Raw genomic sequence first — 19,586 nt, forward strand, 5'->3', positions numbered from 1 at the left:
GGCGCAGCAATTGGCTTCGGGGTCTCCGGCATGGGCACAGGGGATGCAGAAGGAGGCAGGGCCAAGTGCGGTCTTGATAGGGGGCCTGAACGCGGCGCAGCCAGTAACGGCAGGCCCGAGCATCAGCGAAACAGGGGGACTGTGGGGACAGGCAACACAGTACAGGAGGCCAATGCCGGGGTTCGCACCTATGCGGGCTACGGTGAATTCTCTGGTGTGGCACATTCCATGGGGGGTCAAGGAGAGGTTATGGAGGAAGGAATTCATTGACATCTTTGATTTATTGGGGATCATCCCCACGGGGGGAGGTCTAAAGGAGCTGTCTGAAAAGGAAAAAGAGAAAAGGGACAGGGAGGCCACCAAGGTAGAGCGTTCCATTAACAACTGGCTGAAAGCTTATAGGATGTACATGTCAGTAATGTTGGAGAGGTACCCACAGGATGCACTGGCGATGATAGCGTACGAGCAATATGTACATGATTTGTATCAGAAGTATGGGGGCGAAGGATGGCTGGAGTATGACCGGGGCTTTAGATTAAAAATGCAGATATGGCCAGCAATGTCATGGGACGAGATGGATGTCGGGGGGTACATGGATAAAGTGGTTCCTTGCAGGGAATCACAGGATGAGTCACCGGGAGAAAAATCTCGGGGAGGGAGAAGCAGAGGCGGGTTCCCGCAGCGGGGGAGAGGGTCCTTTCGCGGGCCCTCCTCTTGGGTGTACCGGGCAGCAGCCCACCAGGGGGAGCCAGAAGTCTGCTGGAGGTTTGCGGAAGGGTATTGCTCATATGGGAAGTCATGCAGGTACAAGCACCAGAAGGGCGGTGGGACGGGCCCCCGCAGGGCCACTCCGGGAGAGGCTAAACCCGGGGATGGGGGGAAGCAAAAGAATAAAGGGAATGTTGAGTGATGCGCCGACAAAACAAGGCAATACTGTGGAAACAAAGAATGACAAATGTATGATTAAAAGGGCATTGCCTACACCAGTTAGCCTGCTTGCCATGACTCCCTTCCTAAACAAGGACCACAACAAGGCCGAGGCAAAACTGCTATGGCATGGGTTCAGGTGGGGCTTTAGGATTCCAGGGGCGGGTTCGCAAGGGGGAAAAGAGGCGGCCAACTTACGATCAGCTCTGGAGAATCCCGAGGTAGTGGAAAAGAAGGTTAACAAAGAGGTGGGGCTGGGGAGAGTGGCCGGCCCATTTACTAAGCCTCCTATGAGCAATCTGGTGGTATCCCCGCTAGGATTGGTGCCAAAGAAGGAGGAGGGCCAATTCCGCCTGATACACCACCTATCCTTCCCCGAGGGTCAATCAGTGAACGATGGCATCCCAGAGGAACAGTGCAGGGTGCAGTACGCCTCCCTGGAGGATGCAATACTAATGGTGTAGGCGGCAGGGAAAGGGGCATTGCTGGGGAAAGCGGACATAGGATCAGCCTTCCGCCTATTACCAATCCACGAAGATAGTCACCACTTGCTAGGTTTTAAGGTGGGGGACAAGTACTACTATGACAAATGCCTCCCCATGGGGTGCGCCATTTCCTGCTCATATTTTGAGGCATTCAGCACCTTTCTGGAGTTTACAGTGAAACGGGAGATAAAAAATGGGGGAGTGTTGCACTACTTGGATGATTTTCTCTTCGTGGGGAGGGAAGGGACGGATGAGTGCAGATCCATTATGGAGGTATTTCAAAACAGAATGGAATGTCTAGGGGTTCCCCTTGCACCGGGAAAGACCGTGGGGCCAGCAACAACATTGACGTTCCTGGGGATCGAGATCGATTCAGTTAAAGGGGAGTGTAGGCTCCCTCAGGACAAGGTACAAAAACTGAAGGGGTTGATTCAGGAACTGTTGGGTAAAAACAAAGCGACCTTGAGGGAATTACAGGTGCTGGCGGGAAACCTCAATTTTGCAGGCAAGGTGATACCAGCGGGGAGGGCATTTGCCAGAAGTGTGGAACTAAAAACTGTGGGCTTACAGCATGCCGCACAGCACGTCAGATTGGGTTCAGAGGTAAAAGAGGATCTGAGAATGTGGGATAGCTTCCTGTCAGGTTCCAGCGGGGTGGCAATCTGGAGGGCGGACTGGGCAAGCAGTCAGAGGCTCAAATTGTTCACGGATTCATCCGGGTCCCTGGGTTTTGGGGCGATCCTGGGGGACAGATGGTGCGGCATGGCATGGCCGGAGGAATGGCACAGGGAAGGGGTCACAAAGGATATCACGCTGCTAGAACTATTCCCCATAGTGGTTGCATTCAAGTTGTGGGGCAGGCAGCTGCAAAATTCCAAGGTCACGCTATGGTCGGACAACTTGGCCGTGGTGCAGATCATTAACACGGGATCGTCCAGTAACCCGAGGGTGCTGAGGCTCCTCAGAGAACTCACTAGGAGTTTGTTAAAGTTGAACATCGAGGTTAGGGCACGGCACATTCCAGGGGTGAAAAACACGGCCGCTGATTCTCTGTCTCGTTTACAGTGGGACCGGTTCCGGGAGAGCTGTCCCGAAGCAAGGGAGAAGATGACCCCATTCGAGGTACAATGGTGGGGGATGATTGGGGCGATCTGACCGCATTGGTAGAAACTGCCCTGGCATCCGGTACAACCAAGAGGTACAGGGCTTGTTGGATTCGGTTTGCACGGTTCCAGGAAGAGGTACTAGCAGGGGATCCCGGGGAGAACCCGGTGAGAGCATTCATAGGCTGGTGCTGGAAAACAGGGAAAACTCGGGCATGGGTAAGCTATCACCTAGCGGCCATAGCACATTATGCAAAAGTGCACGGGGAGAAGGACCCCACTAAGGAGCATTATGTCATGATGGCCATGAAAGGCTGGGCGAGGCAAAGCGCTCCGAAACCAGATGAGAGGCGGCCAATTGATATTGGGAAATTGCACGGATTAATTGAATGCCTAGGGGAGGTATGTCGGGATGAATCGGAGCGTGTGCTCTTCTCGGCCGCATTCACTGTGGCATTTTTTGGGGCGCTTAGAGTAGGCGAACTGGTGCCGGAAAACAAGAACGGCAAGGGGAGTGGGTTCTTGCGCGTCAGTGACATCCAGGTGGGGAGCGCTCAGGTCATCATCTATGTGAGGCGGTCAAAGACGGATCAGAAAGGAAAGGGCACGGCGCTGACCGTACATGCCATTCAGGCGAGCCGGGTTTGCCCGGTGGCAGCATCGGCAAACTTTATGCGACAGAGGCGGCCATCAGGGGCAGAGGCGCCATGGCTCGCGCACAGGGATGGGTCCGCACTAAGCCGTTTTCAGTTCAAAAAAGTAATGTCGCTTGGGCTGGAGAGAATGGGCCTGGCAGGGGGCCAGTTTGGGACACATTCTTTTCGGATTGGGGCCGCCACCTCAGCATCAGTCGGGGGGCTAGGGGCCGAGGAGATTAAGCGATTGGGGAGATGGTCGTCAGGATGTTATAAACGTTATGTCAGGCCTGAGAAAGTGTAAAGATAACCATGCCGTTCCCTCCATGTCATTTACCAGCAGTGCACCAAGGGAAACTACGCACAGTATGGGTGGTGGGGCACTCATTCATCTCAAGGGCAAAGGCAAGCTGGAACCAGCAGCATGAGATCTTGACGGCGGGGGAATTCAAGATCGAATGGCACGGGGTGCCAGGGATGAAATGGGCCCAGCTGGAAGGACAATTGCGCACGCTGCTAAGCAAGCGGCGGAAGCCGGAGGTGTTGGTAATACACTTAGGAGGGAACGACCTGACCAGCTTAGGGAGAGGGATATTGCTGAGAGACATCACAAGCTCTTTACAGGAAATAGCGGCACAAGTGGAGGAGACGGAGATCATCTGGTCCGAGGTGATTCCGCGGGCTCATTGGAGGGGGGCAGCAAACCATGCGGCAGTAGAGAAATCACGGAGGAAACTGAACGGGGCAGTTGCCAAATTCTGCAAGGGCAGAGGTTTCCATCAGATCAGGCATGGTCTGATTAACGAGAAAACCCCCGAGTATTTCTTAGCCGATGGCGTGCACCTATCCCCAAAGGGCATGGAGCTCTTTTTCTGGAACATTTGCACAAAATTGCTGGAGTTGTGAGTGGAATGAGGAAGAAAGGGGAGCCAACGGTGGACGGGAACCCACCGGTTGGCGTGGCGGTGTTTGGGCAACCAAACACAAATGATAGACTCCGGACGAGCCAGAAGGAAACAGAATGGGTCTTCGCTCTTCTGGACCAGCGCCTCTTGGGGGCCTAAACGGCGGGGGCGCCTGGTAGGAACAAATAAGGCTCAGCTTCCCCCCCAAAACAAACGGCGCTCTCCCCACCCACGGACCCCTGCACGGGCAGGATAGGAACAGGTACAATGGGTCGGGGGAGTTGGGGGCCTACTATACCAAGTATAGGGGGAAGCAAAGGAAATCCGGCAGGCAAAACGCCACACGTACAGAATGAGGTCACTATGGTGTACAAATACTTCTGTTGTCATGCAAATAAAACTGCGGCCAATTTTGCCAACTGAAATCTTGTGTCATGCCAATTCATGGGGGTCGAAAGCATTGTAAGCATGAAACAAAATAATGGGGAGTAAAGGCAAATGGACGGCTGCAGGGGTTATGGAGCTGACGACGTAAAACCTCCCCAAAATGGAGGAGGCAGCAGGGTAACCCCTGCGGGGTCATGCCGCCGGGAGCGGGGACCCTCACCCGGAAGGGTAAAAGGGCAAAGGGGCGGAACGGCGCCAAAAACTCAATAGCCCGAAAAGCCAGCGAAGGGTAAACAAAGGAAGGGGGGCGGGGCTTGCAAGATAAAAGCAGGCGAGATCAGGGACCAGGCATCTTGCTCCTGCACTGGGACCCGGTCGCCGCAACCTGACAAGGAAGAGGAATTTCGTTTGCCACCCACCCACCCACGAAATACAAGTAGGACGACACCCGGGTTTTGCTGTCGCAGGGCACCCAGGTCAGAGGATGACAAGTGGCGGTGTTTGGGCAACCAAACACAAATGATAGACTCCGGACGAGCCAGAAGGAAACAGAATGGGTCTTCGCTCTTCTGGACCAGCGCCTCTTGGGGGCCTAAACGGCGGGGGCGCCTGGTAGGAACAAATAAGGCTCAGCTTCCCCCCCAAAACAAACGGCGCTCTCCCCACCCACGGACCCCTGCACGGGCAGGATAGGAACAGGTACAATGGGTCGGGGGAGTTGGGGGCCTACTATACCAAGTATAGGGGGAAGCAAAGGAAATCCGGCAGGCAAAACGCCACACGTACAGAATGAGGTCACTATGGTGTACAAATACTTCTGTTGTCATGCAAATAAAACTGCGGCCAATTTTGCCAACTGAAATCTTGTGTCATGCCAATTCATGGGGGTCGAAAGCATTGTATGCATGAAACAAAATAATGGGGAGTAAAGGCAAATGGACGGCTGCAGGGGTTATGGTGCAGGTTAAATGCCATGGTATTACTGTATGCCACATTACCGCACCTCCCAACTATGTGGTGGGCCGAAGGCTGGAGGATTCAACTCCAGCTCTGAGCTGGCGCTAAGTCCGCCAACTTCCTGCCCATTTTTGCAAAATTATCAGAGTGGAATTAACGCAGCAGTAATTCCACCGAAAATGCCCCATTGAGTCCTATGGGCTAAAAAAAAAAAATGGGGCCTTGCACCGCCACTGCCACTTGCAATCCGGCGGGCACTAACGGTAGTGCAATTCGGTGGTATCTGTGCAGATTTACCACCCAGATACTACTAAACTCGTAATGAGGCTACAAACAAAGCATGGACATTAGCTTTGGGTCCCTACATAGGAAGTGATGTAATCACGGACAAACTCCTAAACATCCAAAAGGAGATCTGATCTCAGAGGGTGAGCAACCCTTAGCTGGCCCCCACCCATCAGCCAGCTGACTGGGTGACTTCATTGCCGCCATTTTGAAGATACCGCATCAGCCCTGAGCCAAGGACTTAGACATTTGGCTGTGGCATTCCGCAGCTTTTCAAATATTACTTTCATCCGCCAGGCGACTTAGTATCTCTTTAGGTTCCCTGGATGTGTTTTTGCACGGGCTACGGCTCTTTGTAACGCAGTCTTTGTGTTCGGGTGCTTTCATCGCACTCCTGAGTCAGCGGTGACAGCGCGGCTACACGCGGAGCTGCATCACTTGCCGCTCTTAATGCGCATAAGAGCCTCGAGAAGAGCGCAGTGTGTCCCGATCGATCCGGGTGGGGGAGGTGGGGGGAGTAGCTGTGGAGGGCATTCATCTGCGATGCGCTCACTGTCCTGGTCGAGAAACCTGATCATCAGAAACACGTGTTGCCATCCGCAGGTCGAACGTGATCTCACCGTTGCTCACCAGTCCTTACTTCAGATTGTGTTACCTTCAGCTCTCTTAAGACGTTGCTCTCCAGGGCATGAGTCACTGGTTTCTCTGCCTTGATAAATGGGCTGCTATACTGCACTAATAAACAGTGCTTTCGTGCAGTGCTGTCTACACAGGGCATCGATTTCCTGTAAAAGCACGCAGCATGTGACTGTTTACTTCTGCGAGATTACTGTCCCTGCTTTGGTCATATTTGCCTCCATTTTAAAAAGTCGCAAAAAGGCCAGCCACGCGAAAAGCGCACTTGTTAGTCTCCATCTCCCTGCGGCACAGGGAATCACGTGCTAGTGTTGGCCAGGGACAGGACTCGTGGACCTGGAAGCAATGTACTGTATGCAGCTCCGGGTCAGTCAGCGTTCCCCAGCAAATCCCAGACAGATGCCTCGCGTGTCTGACCGGAGCAGTCCTTCTTTCCATGCTGCAGGGGGACGTGTCCTGAACTGCAATGCCAAGATCGCAGTCACTGATAGAGTTGGGTTGTGAAGTACATTGCTCTGTGCAGAATTTTCTATACATGGTATGTTTGCAGAAAAGGCAGTGGGGGCAAAAGCGGGTCCACTCCATTGCATAGATTCGCCTGTTCAAAAAAGCATCAGGCGAGGAAAAGAATTGCTCTCCATCACCATGAACCAGGAGAGTAAGTGAATCGTCTGTGGGCAAGGCTTTTTTTTCAAAGAGGAGAGGGGGAAACTGCTTAAATATAGATTATAAGCAGTAATAGCATTTGTTTCCGCCCCCTTCACCATTATTTTTATTCTCAGCATACAATAGTTTGTAAACCATTACTATAAACACACATGCGATAAATCCAACGGAAAGTGACTATGCTGATGGAACCCTGGGTGCCTCAAGACTTAATACAATTATTCCTGGTTATACAACATTTAGGGGCTGATTCATGGAATAATTTGCGCCGAAAAACAGGGATTTGTGCACCATTCTGCCCGCAAATCCCTGTTTAACAAATGGGGATTTACAGGGGGTTTTGGGGGCAGAATGGCGCACATATCCCAGTTTTTCTGCGCAAATAATTCCATGAATCAGCCCCTAAATGTTGGGAAATTTTACTTCCAAGCCCTCCCGTTTCACAGTACAGAAACTCACGCCAGTTGACTGGAACTTGTGACTGGGTAGTGTTGTTATGTCCCAGAGTACGTTTTCTCCTGCATCTGCACTAACGGTGATGTAGACTAATATAATTATTCTCCTTTGTGTGCATATGTCCATGTATAACCTTTTATCTGTTATTTTACTGATTAGCTGTTTATCTGTGAAGTGTGAATAAACGGCCTGTAAAGTGCCAATTATATTCTAACTGGGAGTCTAAGTGTATATTATTGCCTCCCCGAGTTCAAGAACTTTTGGTCTATGTAATCTGGTAAGTGTTTTCTAGGGTAATTACACATGACAGAAAAGCAAGACAGGTCACTGGCCACAACCACCACAGTATATTTAAACCATTCATAAGAAGGATGTAGAATACATATTGAAATAACACAACTCGCCCTGAACTCCCCCCTCCCAATTCAAATAACCTCTGCAGACACTGAAATGTGCAGACAACCCTATTTTACACCTATGAAAACATCCCCATATCTTCTGTATTTCACTCCCCTACCCTGACCAAGCTCTCTTTCAGTCACCAAATAACCCCAAATGTGTTTCTCAAGCTGTCCATCCAGGAGGCTATCCGCGGACTACCGCACCACCCGTATGCTCTTTTTCCACCTACACAAAGAGCCCCATATCATCTTTTTGTCCAATCCCCTACCCTCTCCAGTCCCTCTTTCCACCACCAAATAACACTAAATGTGTTTCCCAGGCCTTTTCCCTTGCCGCAATGGTCCAACATGGCGGGCGTTTTGGAAAATATGACGCACTTCACACTCTTCACCGTCCAATCGGTGAGCCTGTCTGGTTTCTGCAGACAGTATGTCATGCCCTGGACCAATCGGAACTCGGTACGCGGAGCAAACAGGGAAGTGAGTACACAGAACCCAGATATCCCTTATTGTTTTTGACCTACATTTGGGCCATTTAAAAAAAATACTTGATGGATTAACGCCAAATTTACAAAAGCAGGCTTTTGGGACCAAACCACTGCTCCTGCTGCATATTTGGTGAAAATCTATCCAGCAGTTTGGGCTGTAAGCGTGAGCACATTTTTTTTTATTGCGTCTATGGAAAAAAACACACATTTTTGGACCCCCCCCTATAATTTACCACACTTTAAATGACTAAAACGTAGGCCAATAAAAATATGTGATATCTGGGTTCAGTCCGCAGACTCACGTCCCTGTTCGGTCTGATGACGGGCCTTCGATTGGCCCAGAGAGCGGCGTGATGTCAGTGGACATTGGGCACACCCGCTGATTGGATGGTGAGGTGTGTCATATTTTTGGAAGCGCCCTCCATATTGGATTTTCGAACAGGCATAGCTGGCCAAGGACAGCGCGGTGGGGAAAATGTGCGGAAAACATATTTTGAGTCATTTGGTGGTGGAACAAGAGGCTGGGCAGGGTGGGTCAGTGGAAAAAATAAGATATGAGGCTGTTTTTGTAGGTTGAAAAAGGCTGGGCAGGTGCCGTAGCTCTTCGTGGACAGCGCTGTGGACGGGTAGCTTGGAAATTACATTTGGGGTAATTTGACGGCTGGAAGAGGGAGTACAAATGGTAAGGAAGTGGAATGAAGCAATGTGGAGCTGTTTTTGTAGGTGCAAAAAGGGTTCAGAAATGCTGCCGAGTCTGATGCCTATTTCGGTGTCTGCGGACATCAATCCGATTGCAGGGGGATCAGGATGAGTTTTATTGGTTGACAGTGTATGGTACGTACTTGTTATAAATGTTAATTGTTATGTGGCTATGTTCACTGGGTACAACCACCACAGTAGAAATATGTGTATAGTAATTGTAGGTAATGTGGTGGGAGTACAAAGCGTTTGTAATATGAAGGAATGATGTGATTGAACTGGAAGTCATTTGATGCATGGGAAAATGTTTACAATAATAAGTGGTTGCAGATTGCAATACACAAAAAGTGAATGTGCCATAGTATTAGTCAACATTGAAATAACGGGCAAAGGAATTTGTATTGCCAATGTGCATTAAGAACATGTGCCCATGGCCTTTGCACATTTACATCTTACTGTGGAGGTCAACAAGGGCAAGTGCATGAATGCAGAAATGGATATGTTTGCAGGAATAGATGTAGAAAGAAGCTAGTAAGCCTTTACTCCACTGTTCGTGTGTGTACACTTTTACGTGATCATTGTACTTGTGTTTACGTTACAATTATTCATTCACGTTCCAACGTTCCGATAATTATGGCGGACAAAGTGTGATGCTTTTGTGGTTGTTTTAAGGATGAAAGTCAAAACCCTTGCATTATACACAAGGCTATCTGAGGCGTGGGAACACACTATGTGCAGATATTTTTGAGAAACTAGTGTTATTCATGATACCTTAGATGTTGTCAGTGCAAGTCTCTGCTGGGGAAAGCAGGGAGCAGACTATTATTGAGGTGTACAGAAATGCATGCCTGTGTGGACCGCGTCTGAGGTTGTTTTTGAAAGAAAACGTAACTGTATTGGGAACAGGTACCAGGTGCGTTGAAAGCAGTAAAATGAAAGTAAATATTGTGCTATGTAGTTTACTTGAAATATGTTGTTGTTTTTCAGTAAACTGCCAGTAATATTGTTAATTTTTGTGGCATTTGTTTCTAAAAACGAAACTGACTAGGGCACGCTGTGAATGGTACATGAAGGGTTTCATTGTTATGTGTCCTTGAATACACTGCACTAAGAATTTGAAGGAGTAAATGTGGCAAAAATCCACAAAGAAATGGTAGGATTCACTTAATTGAAAGCTGATGTTGGAAAGTAAAGTTTCTATTTTGGAAAACTGTGTTTTCAAGCGGTTGGTACTCCGCTACATCGGAAGAATGGATTTGCAAAACACAATGTAAGCAATATTTTAAGTAATATTTCTTGAAGTGTGGATTGAAAGTGTACTGTGTTACATATGATGAACATCTTGACGTATGAATGTTCAATTTGAAGCAAAGAATAGACATTGTACGTGTGCATTGTCACTGAACTGTGTAGGCAAAATAAGTATGTAGTATGTATGTTTAACTGTAAAGTGGTTACTTAAATATATGTTTTTGCCTTCTTCATTTTATATAGTTACATAATCCCGATGTGCGCATGTCATGGGTACAGCATACCGGCCGACAGCTTTTTCAACAGTATTTGGACAATAATTATTAACAACGGATATGTAATAATAATCAGCTGGGCGACCGCCAGGCAACAATCTGTCCTTTCGGGGTTGCATTATTAAGGAGCAACATGGGAGTGTATAGGTTCTAGAAACGTGCGGATGTCAAAGTGTTGCTTTTATTTTAAATTTAAAACACTCATTTCTCCTCTGTAATGCAGCGCCATGTGCGTATATTATTCCTTGGTCATGGAAGAGCATTTTTAATGAAGAACGCAAAGACTTGAATGAAATGAATCGATGATCAGATTTGGCATTAGAAGATCACCGTTGACAGTTTTACAGAAAATGGGAATCATACCAAGTTTGGTAGCTATGAACTGTATTTGAAAAAGTTAACCAAGTTTTCTTAGACTTAATTATATGTTTTTTTCATTGTGTAAAAATGAAAAATACTTGTTACGGTCCTGAGTATTGTTGTTTTCTTCTGAATAAAATGTTTCTGTCATTTTTGTTCCTCGTTTTGTGTTAGATAACCTTATGACCTTGGTGATGACAGGGTATGTTTGGCTACGCTGCCCATTAACATCATAAAAATAGGTGGAGCTTATTTTGAGCATATAGTGATGTTAGTGTTATGGGCGGGCTAACATAATCAGTGTTGCAAGGGCTTTTGAAGTAAGGGTGATGAAATCTTATTGAGTCTATCTACTTTATTGAGGAATGTACAGTAGATGGAGTCTATAAGACTATTTATTTTAGTGCTATCTTTTTAACTGTGAAAGGTGGTTCCTAAAAGAACCTTTTTTTGGTTGCGTTTTGATTATTTTCTTATTTTTATGCAGGAGAGATTAGAAAAAGAGGTGGGGAGGAAAATGAGAGAAGAGGTACTGACCACAAATGTGGAGTGGCAGGTGGACAGGGGAAGATGTTGCGGGTGTGTAACATCTAAGGTAGGGGGCAGTGTTTCTCATGCTCTTTGATTAGAGCTTCAAAAGCACTTCGAAAATGCTTCCCCCTGCAGAGTGGTGTGTTGCAGTATATACAGAATACTGTTGTCTTTAAAATATATGGATCAACAGCCTCTCTTATCGCTTGATGGTAGCTGATGGGATTTTGTTTCCCACCGAAGTAGGCTGTGTGGTTATAGTGCTGGTTGAGGAAGATGAGGTGGAGGAAGACAGCCTACTACTTGCTAAGAAAGGAACAGCCTTTCTGAGAACATTGTCGTGGTTGGAATGGGTGTGGTAGCGCATGGAGGTGGGTCTACAGGAGTACTGTCCAGGTAGTCTGCAACTGAGTACAACGTTGCACTCAGTGCATTTCACTTTGGTAGCTTTAGCCTTTGGTACATTACCAACAGTGGTAAAAAAGAAAAACTGCCACACCCATGATTCTCTCTTGGTGCTACAGGTAGGCACTTTGTCTACCTCATCTTCTTGGTCCTCTTCATTGACTTTGGAAGAATTGCACTTTTTGTTGTTGTGTAGGACCTCCAGCTGGTCGTGGTTCTTGGGGAGTAGGGATGGTGACAATAGCTGATGCCATTTTTATATTAAAGAGCAGTTTTACTAATATTCTTCCAGGTATGGGCTCTGTATTATATTGCTAATGGATAATGTGTAAGAATCGTTGTAGGAGCTGTGCCAGGAGGGTTCAAATTTGGAGCTTGAAAGTTCCTAGATCAGTAGAAAGTACAGTTCTGAACTGTTAACGGAGCACGGACCAAATCCCGAAGTGCAGACGCTGTTTGCGATCACGTCATCATGCTGTGTGTGTGTGCAGTCACATGACACTGTTCAAAAAGTTTGTGGACAATGATGAACGCGGACAGGCCTTCGATTGGCCCAGAGAGCTGTGTGGAAAAAAGTGTGTAGAAGTGTTAAAAATTATGCTAGAAAGTGGGAAATGGCAGAGTTTTAACAGGAAACTTTGTAAATTGGTCAGACATGTTGCTATATTGGGTACGTATGATATTAGTAAGTTGTAGGAAATTAGCATACACTGGTAAAAACCCATGCAATTCACTGAAAAAACTTTGTTAAAGGGATTTTTTTTATTTGCACTAATAAAAACCTATGAAATTTAATGAAACAATTTTGTTAAAGGAACGTTATGGTTACAAGTAAAACCGAAAAACCTCAGAAACTCACCAGTTATGGAAAGCTAAGCAACAATAACTCGTGCCACCATTGTGCACTGCTAAGACTAACACCAAGGACATCAAAGATGACATCACAAATGTCATTGATGACATCACTGATGACTTCACATATGAAATTAATTGTGATGAAAAGTCTCTACACAGGGTTGTGTTTATAATGTTGGTAACAAGATGTCAGGGGTGATCTAGAGACCTATCATGAACTACTTAATCTATTAAAGAATGTACTCATCTAAACAAAACATTATATTGGAGTGTTGTTGTTAATACAGGAATAGAATCATACAAAAAACATAGGCAACAGCTGCAGCATGTACCATAGAAGTACAATAGTTATAATCTTGTAATTTTGCATAGTAAAATAATGAATGGTATCAGAGTTTTGAGTAATGTTAAACATGTAATAACTAGCTAACAGTTCAAGACTTACTACACTCATGTGCTGGTACAAACAATATATATGAAGACCCAAAATGCATACAAATCAGAGGCACATTAAGGGAAACCAAAGTAAGGCAGAAAGAAACATCATCACCAGAAAATGTTAATAACATTACAGTTCATCTTCATGTACACAAATTAATTGTGTGTTTGAGGCCTGTTTATTGCCCCATGTATGTGCAATATGAGCTGAGACCAAACCATAAGGAAAGTACTTTACAAACATACGACAAGGTTAACATCTAGATATATAGCACCTCATGAATTTCAATATTCTGTCAGGGACCAAAACCACCTGGCCTAGATATGTCAGTGAACAAAATCAACTGGCCCAGATATGTGATGTCATCAATGACATGTGTGATGTCATATTTGATATTGTCGTTGTTAGTCTTAGCAGACTCAGTGATGACATGAGTTATGGTTGCTTAGCTTACCATAACTGGGGAGTTTCTGAGGTTTTTCGGTTTTAATTTAAAACCATAAGTTCCCTTCAACAATGTTTTTTCATTGTATTTCATAAGTTTTTATTAGTGCAAGATAACCATAACATCCCTTTAACGATGTTTTTTTTCTTCAGTTATTTTAATTGGTTTTTATTAGTGCAACTTAACCATAACGTCCCTTTAACAAGGTTTTTTCGGTGAATATATATGTATATATTTATTTAGCGAACCTAGATTGCACATTCCCTTTGTTTGATTGATTGATTGATTGTTTATTTATAATGTGCTTATACAAAAGTGTTTCAAAGCACTTAGACTGTTGTATATTGCTGTTTGGGTTGCTACTGAATCACATTCACACCTCTGTTGGAAGTATAGCCTCCCTTCGGCCCACCTTACCACTAAGGACGAAGGAGGTATATCGCTTAACTGTGTCTGTTTTACCTTCTCTGTTGGTTTGTAGACATTTCAGGACTGGGTAAGGGGTTTTACTGCTAGCTACTCACTGTTTTACTCCTGCAGAGGAGAAGCCATTTTGTCACAGTGCCAAGCAGAATATGATTAAACCTGACATTCAGTGGCTACATCTGGTCACATGAGGGTAAACCTTTAATATGATGCAAGTACCTAACACGATAATGCTATACATAGAATATGCATAATATGATGGCTTTACTTGTATATTTCAGACAGTATGAAACATAATATGAAGATACCCTTTCATGTGCAGTCTATATTTCAACATATGTAGATATGCACAGACATAGTATAGCTGTACCTAGCAACAAGAAGCTGCACCTGACATATCATGGAAGTATATAAGATTTCCATGCAGAATTCCAAGGTCCACTTGATTATGTGGAATGTAGGGGACTTCAGTGAATCAATGGAGAGTGAGCATAACTTCCCTCTTCAAATTGTGTTTGTAGAAGTATTTGTTTCCGTTATGCCATTCCGCTGCACTGTAGGGTAGCCAGGGTTTCAGAACAACACTAATGCATATGAGGCTATGATGGCAGTGAATGGGCATTTTGAAGCTGACATATGAAGATATATGAGGGAATTGCTTTGCATATCAGGCTGACATATCAGCTTTTCATGCTTTGTGTTCGAATATGAAGCTGTGCTCTCCATTAAATAATGCCAATTATGAATGGCCGTACACTGAAACATCAAGTGATTCATGGTAAACAGGCACAACAGAATATTCAGAAACATGTGTCATGTTGTAGGATGTAATTAAATAAAAATGTTATAGGTGTTTTTGCATGTGTGTTGCCAATTGAAAAGGTAATATACATTGTGTAACTTTATAAGCAAATGATACACAGAAAGTGAATATAAAATTACTCTGTTAGTACAAATATTTGTTTTGTTTGAGGTATCTGATTGTTTGAGGTATCTGCTATTAAGAATTCATCTACTGCTATACTAGACAGTGAACCTGTTGGTGTTCCAGTCAGCTTAAACACACACATCCATGGATTTGTGCTGAATCCTCAAAAGAAATTTCACATTTGTAGGGGTTGTGATTTGGAAACAACACCTTTGTGTTAAAATCAACACAGATGTGCTGTTAGCATTTTTAATTGCTTGTTCAAAGTGAATGAGGTGAGGTATGGAATTCCTACTTTCAAGGAAATATGACACTTGCACAAACGTACAGCTTCAGGTGAACCAAAGTTCACAGTTTCGGTTCACAGAATATATTGTATCCCATTTAACAGAAATGTGCCATTTGCTCTGTTTGTACTCATAATGACAATCTTACAATAAGTGAGTTCTATTTATAAATATACTAGACCTGATGCTCTGTTTTTATCTGTAAGGCACTTTGGTGTAAAGTGCAATATAAATAAAAAATAAATCCAAAATACAAATACAATCAACAAAAGGGAGCAAGATATGAGATTTGAGGGGTGTAACCAAAGTCCCCAAATGAACGGAACTGAAGGGCAATGTGAAAAAGGCTGACCTGTTGTTACCAAAGGAAAGCAGCATATTAATTCACAAGGAAGGAGAAATTCAAAGGTCCCTTTCACATAAAAAACAGGATGTTTAAACACTGACACAAAAATGGCTTTGTATGTGTGTTTGCAAGTTAAAGCAAGACATGAGCAAAATGTTCCCTAGCCAAAATAAAGATGTCAGGGAAAAGACACGGGGCCTCATTACGACTTCGGCGGTAGCCATGCCACGCGTCTGGGTCCGGGTTCCCAGAATGGGGAATTACTGGGACATTCCGAGTTTGGAGGGCACAGTAATTCCTCCCTCCAGGAACCCGGGCCCGGACCATCCCCATTCTCATTTCAGCCCCTATAGGGCTGAATGGGAATGGGAGAGGGAGCAAACAACGGGCCGATTACGAGTGGCCCGTTGTTTGCTCCCTCTTCCCCTCGCGGGACCCGGTAACAACGCCTGGTTTTACCAGGCGTCCTTACTGGGTCACATGAGGGGACCTCGTAATGTGGTGGAACGGGTTTAACGGGTCTGCCTCCTTTTGCGGAGCCTGTTAACCCGTTCCGCCAGGGTCGTAATGAGGCCCATCGTGTTTGTGTGTTGGTCAAAAGTAAGGTAGATTATGCTACATTTGCAAAATACTGGAAAAACATGTGAAAACAAAGGCCTGCTTGGTTGCCATGAAAGGTTCCTGTGTACCTGTTTAGGCAGACTATGCGGGTGTCTTTCTGCAACGGAAATCAAGAGAAAGCAAAAACAAGAACGTTATCCAAGTGCAGATTAGAAAAGAACATCACATTGCGGACTGAGAATCAAATGCATAATTTTTCAATTAATCTGTCACCCATCAAAACAGGGTACACTGTGACAATTCAGACCCACTTTTCAGCAGAAAAACAAACAGCATGTTATAAAAAGTGTATTATATTAATGACTCAAAATAACAGCCCTTCACTTTCCACGCAAAAGCAAAATGAATCCTCATCAGTAAAACACACCGTATGTCAAGGAATAAAGGCTGATATTTGAAATTGCAATCTGTGACTTATGATTCAGCCAGGGACAAATGGTGGGGATCTGGTTACTTTACAAAAACTCCCTCACTGGAAACCTGGCTTTTGCAACCCCTCAGCTGTTTACAACTGCAATAAAGTGTGACTGCTAAGAAGTGCTGAAAACAGGCTTTCCCTAGACTTGCTGTCTCTGAAAGGGCAGTTATGAGCATGTCAAATCCTCTAGCTGGTTCATCCCAGGTATTTACAAGCTTGAAATCAACTTCAAACAACCATCTTCAAAGAAACGAATAAATTACACTGGCCCAGTGAGAAGAAATGGCCTGGAGGTAGGAGAGCTACCATTTGTCCAACATGAAGATTAACTATTAATTTAAAAGGACTATTATGACTAAGGCCTTTTTCTCAGCATCCATATGTCATCCTGATTACATGTATGTTTCATTTTTTAGATAATTTCCAGGCGTTTTTGGTGATATAAAATTCATCCACCTGTGACTCATGGAACTGTAATGGCCATCTAAGATGGGTTTCTGGCTGATCTGAAAATGTTCCAAATGTGAGAGTTGGCATGCTGGTAGAGGGTAAAATTGAGAATATTGATAATACATTGTATGTTCCCAACTATTATGCTCATGGTAAAAACAGCAAGCAATTGATACACTGCTGTGCAACATGGTGTGGACCTGGCTGTCATCTTTTTTTTAATTACACATGATGATCTAAATTAGAAAATATGCATATTATGGCAGTTATTAGTAAAATTAGGAAGTTTTGACACATAAAATGGTTTTGCCCAAAATTTGACATGAGAACAAATGGGGATTGCAAATATAAGCTGCCATATATTTGCTCCAGACTCCTATGCCAATCCTTAGGGATGGGCAGGAGTTGGGAGGAGAGATAAGGGTAACTGTCTAATCCTATTTGCAAGATGTTTTGCAGGGAACTCCCCAAAGATTGTACATTTGATGGTGTCATCGCTGCTATATAAAGTGGAAGGCACTATGAGGAAAGGGCAGAGCTTCTGAAATTTACAATCGGGGAGAGCTGCTGAACATTACCATCTGACAGCTGCTAGGAAACACCAAAAGGATATTTTGCAGGGCTTGCCTCTGAGTGAAGCTGTCGATTTCTAGGAAGGCCTAAATGCTAACTGGGTCTTATGGTGAAGAGCAGGAGGCCATCCTTGAGAGTGGAGAGACCAGAACCCTGCCCTATCTTTCCAGAGGGTCCTGACATGCAGCTGACTGTCCTGAACTTTAAACAGTGGTTTTCAATGTAGGTAGACTTGAGTCCTTTGTAACCAAAAGGTGGGGGTGTCTACTGGCCTTAAATCCTTTCCCTTTTTACTGGGTGGGGGAAAGGGTCAGATCTGTGTAGAACCTTAGCCTATTTAACTAAAAACATTAATTTAATCATTTCCGCTTAGTGAAATTAATAAAGCTCATTCCTGGTGTGCACTAAAAACGATAGACTGTAATTTAATTGGGTGATCCTATTTCTCCTGTTGACCCCGACTTCTTTAGGAAGAGGAGTGTCGTTATCCCTAAACTAAAAGAAATCCCTAAACTGCCAGCTTCCCCAACACCAGACTTTAAGTGTAGGGGGATCTGAAATCCCATATTCTCAAATCATTCCAATTTTCTGTCCGACTTCCCCAACACAGACCGAAGTAGGAGGGGGTCTGACAATAAACCACAAAAATCACCCTTTGTTTATTTTAAAACAAAAGTGTGGGTGAAATCATAATTGCCATATGCATTTGTACCACCTATAAACCCTACTACTAACCTTTTAAGCACACAGGAAAATCGAAATTGCACACATTACATTGTAATGTTTTTTTTTTGTTTATCAGTTTAATTATTTCTTGAAGGGAAGTTTGTAGAAAGTACAGAATTGTCATTTGTGCTATTTCAACCTAAATGTGTGATTTATTTCTGTTGAGAGAAGTGTATTGTTTGTGCCACAGATAAAGTGGTGTTTGATATTTTAGTGTGATTTTCTTAACATCTAATTCAAATAAACATAAATATATTTCCTGTACACTGGCCTGGTTCTTGGCACATTGTTAACTCAAGGGGAGGAATCCAAGGGTTATTAAATGGATTGGAGATAGGGCTGAATAAAAAAATCTGACATTAACCATTTATTGCGCAACACTTTGCTTGGGGAGGGAAGTCGGGGAGGGAAGGAACTCCATGTCTTGAGGGTGGCCTCTTAATTTACCATTACAGATTCAAGCTAGTTGTGGATGAGGCAAAAACCAGGACGTACCTTCCCAGTGACAGCAGACTTGAATGATTCTGATGTGGCAGTTCATTGCACATTGTCTAGCAAAGGAGTTCCCGCACATGTAACCAAGTATGTGCAAATTGCAAGAAGATTGTGCATTTCACTTAAGTGTGACATGCAAAGGAATTGGGGAGCAAATGCATTAGTAGACAATAATTCCGATGATGAGGTCTGCTGTGAGAAAATTAACCAACTCATCCTTTGCATTTCTGACAGGCAAGTGGCGCAACACAGAAGTAAACCATATAGCGGAGTTGTCGTCAAGGATGTTCCTCTTAAGTTTCTTGTGGAACTTGGCAGTGACCACCCCATTATGCATGAAGCCTTCTACTTTCAAGCATTTGGGGACTGCACCAGGGATCGAAGTGTACGAAAAGAAGTAGTGGAACTATGTTCCCTGCTGGCCTGCACCCACTCCCCGCAAACCCCATCACCACGTCCCCTCCCACACACAATACACATCCCCAAACACATGCACATGCTGTTTAAGGGAATGTTCAGTGCAGTGCACTGAAAGTTCAAGTTTCAACTTCTTCCTACGCATTTATTGTAAAACGAAACCATTCCGGAACGGTTTCTTTTTAAAATAAAAGAATAGGAGTTGTAAAAGGTAATTTAAAAAAGTAGAGGAGCACCGCTCCCGACCGCTCCCACTCACTTCGATCACTGGACTGCACTGATTCACTTTCCCCCAAATAGATCTCAAA

General features: G+C 44.7%; 1 long non-coding RNA gene across 1 annotated transcript; it reads left to right on the forward strand.

The window, feature by feature from the left end:
• Positions 1–6,541: 6,541 nt before the first annotated feature.
• LOC138511006 (uncharacterized) lies at positions 6,542–11,070 on the forward strand. Its single transcript, XR_011280531.1, has 2 exons — positions 6,542–6,858; positions 10,525–11,070. It is a non-coding gene; the product is annotated as an uncharacterized lncRNA (long non-coding RNA).
• Positions 11,071–19,586: the final 8,516 nt, after the last annotated feature.

The sequence above is a fragment of the Ambystoma mexicanum genome, chromosome 6p, assembly GCF_040938575.1.
Source record: "Ambystoma mexicanum isolate Mex_15411 chromosome 6p, UKY_AmexF1_1, whole genome shotgun sequence".
In the NCBI taxonomy this organism is placed as follows: domain Eukaryota; kingdom Metazoa; phylum Chordata; class Amphibia; order Caudata; family Ambystomatidae; genus Ambystoma; species Ambystoma mexicanum.